Below are 5,019 nucleotides of genomic sequence, written 5' to 3' on the forward strand. Positions count from 1 at the left end.
TAAGACAGAATTCTGAGAGAAGGTACAAAGGTCTGGTATTTGGTCCACAGAAAACTTTTAGTAGCCTAACTAGGTCTATATCTAGAAGATGTGCATCTGTATTAGACGATAAAGAATACACTACAATGTACTAACAAATTTTCTATTAGTTCCCTTCAAAAAAATATTTTTTTTAACATACAAAATTATTATTATCTTTTTTTGTCCTTCGAATTTTTAAATATATTTTTTACTTTGTTTTTGTAATATTTATGAATTGTTTTATTCCAATATTTTTATTGCTATCAAAAGCACTTGATATGAAGTAAATAATAAAAATATAACTTAATTGAATTTAATGAGCGGGTTTCACATTTTACATCAGGGTCACAGAATAGCAGAATTGAGCATTTCCAGTGTTAAATGAGAAAAATTATGCTAATTTCAATAGGGGTATTCGCTTGCTCTTGCAAGATTGCAGATTGCAAAAATACTATACCGAAATATACAAGGGCACGAGAGCACCCATTGCAGAATCCAGTAATATACGAACGGCTGATTCGATCAATTTATTGTGAATGACTATTACGCATGGCTATTGTGAATTGGCGCACCTTCTGCATACAATTTTAACAAAAAAAACTGTAACAAATCTGTATAATTTAAGTACAAATTATAAAATCTATTTAAAACTTACCTTCCTCAAAAATTTAACGACGTAATATGTCTTTATGTAAAATGACGGCTAAAACAGGGTTGCAATTATATTTTTGCGTAACCTTTCACGCAAATATACGTGGGTTTTGGTSTGACATATTTCACAGCCATTGCAAATAATTTTCTACGTGGCACAAGTGCCAGTGCACCAAGAGGAAATAAATATAATTATTGCACCGTGCAAGGGTTTTGTAAATACCCGTAATGTTTAGAAAGGTACGCTAACATTTATTTGCAATGCGCAAACGACTCTGTTTGTATATTTTATTTCAAATCACACAACCATGTACGTACAAATTGAACCATTTTATGATGAATTCCTTAAAATCTTTTAAAATATAGTATATTTTATAATAAGTCACGTTTATGAAGCAATGTTATTAAAGTTTTTATCGAGTTCCGAATTAAAGAAAGATTTTAAGAGATAACATTGATCGAATGAATAAAGACACATTTGGGTGTTAAATTACGTTTATTAAGTTTTGTAAATTCAATATCTTTAAATATCCGGTTTTTTTTTTTTTTTTGAAAACCCCAATAATTAAGACATTTCGGGTTTTATACTTTTCCCCTATATTGTGTTGTGGAATCTGATAGTTGGCGGAATCAGAATTGAAACCGATCAAAACAGTAGTAGGTTTGTTTTTGTTATCAGAAACAAAGCAAGAAGAACGTCACTCACGGATTTGAAAAGTAAGTTAAGAAATCAAGTTTATTAATTTAGCTTTATTTCTATAGGAGAAAACATAAGTATAAAAGACGAATTGTCTAATTATTGAGATTTTGGAAAAAAAAAATCCGCTTTTTAAAGATATTAGATTTACAAAACATAATAAACGTAATTTAACACCAAATACGCTTTATTCATTCGATAAATGTTATCTCTTAAAAACTTTCTTTAATTCGGAACTCAATAAAACCTTTAATAGGATTGCTTCCAAATATGTTCATTCGCAAGTTTTGTCACATTAGTAAACAGCTGATTCGAATATTGCTTTTGCATATTTTCTAAAATCCAAACAGATTCTGTGTGACACCATTGAAAATCAGAATTGGCTTGCAATTCTGACAGCTAACCAATTCTGTCTTGGATTCCATAACAATTTTATTAGAATGTTTTCACTTTTGCAATTCTGAGCATAATTTTTATTCAATGCTCAGCTCTGTTCAAAGAGTTACAATTTCCAATAAGAGTTATATCATAATAGCATATTGAAAATTTCCGAAACGACACCTAGCAATCATTTCATCTCTATTGGAAAACCTGATATACATACATAACTAAGACATGTTTTTAACATTTGATTTTAGGAATATTAGCATATTAGCTTAATAAATTTAAAAAATAAAATAAGTGAAAAAATGAGTGAGTGAGAAGTGAAAAAAGGGGAGATGTATTTACAGACACTTCCACAAAAAGATAGTTTAAATACTAAACAAGCTAGATAGTGCAAACACACTTAAATTCTTAGGAAAAGTTGTATATGATTAGATTTAATAACGATAGGGACATATATATAATATATAGTTGACTTAGAAGTTAGGGCCTTAGAAGTGGCTTTTGAATTTCTAAACATTGAATGTAAAGCCGTTGGATTATCGTTTGATATAGATTTAGTTTTATGCCCCATTTTTAATATCTTTATTTTTTGCGATAATTTTTTTTTTTTATTAATTACATATAGTATATGTATATGGACATAAGGAATAATTAATATCATTAAGAGATGTTTGATGATATGACCCTAAATGTGTTGAGACTGATCGACTTCTCCGGGCGCGAAATATGGTTGTCTGTAATACTATATTCCAGCATAGGAAAATTAATCAAGCTACCTGAGTGTCTCCGGATACAAAAGCCATCAACCAGATTTAATAGGTTGTGATAGACTGAAACACACTCTAATGTTATAGAAATGCGTAAGCTCGAAGGTCCTAGAGACAAGGATAACAAGGGAGCGGCAATGGAACAGCCCCACCATGAAGAAGTTCGAATAGTAATTATCCGAGAAGACCTCCATTTTGTTGGAGACATCAGGTGGAGAAGGATCTGGCTGCACCTGGTATCTCAAATTGGCTCTGAATAGAGAAAAGAAGAAACGACTGGCGCGCCGTTGTTTACTTGGCTACAACCGCGTAAGCGATGTTTACGCAGGTAATGAATGTACAAGTTTATATGGATAAAAATGTATTTTTGCATACTGTTTATACAATTTTGTATATTTTGTTAAAATTTTTTTTTTTTTCGTTTTAATAAATTATTTCCTAATAATCCATGTAACTTCACCTTACCGCTTAATTATTGACCTAATATTTTATTTAAAGTTTAACAAGTATGGGGAGCTAAGTTCGGTTGTAACTGAAAAATTTATACTCTTCCAAATTGTAAGTATCACAGCCGAGTAAATGCCTTTAGGAGTTGACATTCTTAAAAAATGTACCGAATTTTTGGACGAAAAAATAAACGAATTACAATCAATAATTATACAAAATCATCATCAAATGATTTTATCTCTTTTAGTCAATACCACATGGGTCAAACCACGTGAAGTGGTCCATGAAAATTTCGCAACATCACCGATTTTGAAAATTAGAAGTTCATTAGGAAGGAGACCAGACGCGTACCCCGTGATATAAATATTTTAATGAAGGTTGAAATTTAGAGAACGATAAAATTGTAGAATTATTTTCACATAAACTACTGGAGATAAATCGAGGAAATTTTGTTAAGTCAAAGAAAAATGACCGTGCTACATTATAAATATTTTTCACGATCCATTTGTTTAAACAATTTTCCTTTATATAATTTTTTGTTATACAATTGATATTTTTCATGTGTTCTTCACGCTAAAAAAACTGAAAATTTCCTGACACAGACTGCAAATGTTCACCTTTAATAATCTGCAAAAAAAATTTTGTTCATTCATATCAGAAGCTACAACGAGTATGATGATGATGTCGTGCCAAAAACACAATGAAACCAATTCAGCTTATCATAGACAACATTGTTGATCAATTCAAGTACCCGCCACCGTCAACTGATTTGATGCAACATGAACAATCTGTTCTTCGGCAATCACGATCGAGTAAGCGCTATGGCTAACTTCGGTTCAAATCATATCATGTCAGTTCATAGCGTTGAGACGATTGTTTTAATAGATGTTAAACAGCGGGTAAGCTATGAGAACAGCATGTTTGAATCATGTGCGGCAAATTATATATAAGTAAATTTTCGATGCATAAAAACATCTGTCAGCATATGGTCCATGTATAAAAATATGCGCATATATACATATATATGTATTTGAAATAGAACAGAAATGCACGAGTAAATCAGTGTTTAGGGGATGATATACAAACCGAAGGCTGTCAATCATTGAAAAATGACTATCAATCATTGACGATTAATTTCTGCTAATGCGAACGTTCAGAAACAAATCGTGTTTAAGCTGATCGCTAGTTATTCAAAGTTGACAAATGGTTCGATTCGTGTACATGTCGATAAAATCTCTACCCAAAATTGGTTTTGTGACGTCAACGATTATGAAAGTGAATTCTCTTCGTAATCCTAAGTCGATTGAAATTAGTTTGTTACCGTATGTGTTGACGATTGATCTGTTGGCGGCGAATAGCAAATAATTCGATGCTTAGAGTTTCTCTTTAATTGATGATTTAGGTAGAATTGAAAAATCTGCTCCCGCGTCGACTAAAATTTAAGAGGAGTCTTACGATCGGAGACCAAATTGATATTGGCGGTCTTTAGTTTTCCTCCTTCTTGAACGCGCACGTTTGTATATACTTCTCGGCATTAGCGCTGAATCGATGATGATAATAACAATTCAGGAACTTGCTAACCTGGCTTTGTGAACGACTATGAGAACGTTGTTTGCTGTCGCGTGCTGGTGTTTAACTGCGGCCACGTTGATTGCTGGAAAAATTTACTTAGACTTCGTTGATTTCTTGTCGGAGAGCGTCAATCGTCTGTTTCATGGCTAACCGCCACAAGCTATTTAAAAAAAAAAAATTTACTTAGATTTCGTTAATTTCTCGTCGGAGAGCGTCAATCGTCTGTTTCATGGCGGCGAAACCATCTGCTTGCTTGTTGGACTTAGATTGTTGAAATTGCCAATTTCCATCACTTTGTCGGCTTGTTGAACACACCGATTTAAATATCCTTCGGCAATTCACACCACTGCGCGCTCACTTTCAGGCAATTTATCGAGCCAGAATGTTTTGATTTCATTGTCATTTAATGCACCGCCGGAAAATATGAGCATTTGTCAAAGCAATTGAGAGGGTATTTGATCGCCCAAGTCGCTCTCT

This window comes from Bactrocera latifrons, unplaced genomic scaffold, assembly GCF_001853355.1.
Source record: "Bactrocera latifrons isolate USDA-ARS-PBARC rearing strain unplaced genomic scaffold, ASM185335v1 scaffold_1255, whole genome shotgun sequence".
NCBI classification, from domain to species: Eukaryota; Metazoa; Arthropoda; class Insecta; order Diptera; family Tephritidae; genus Bactrocera; species Bactrocera latifrons.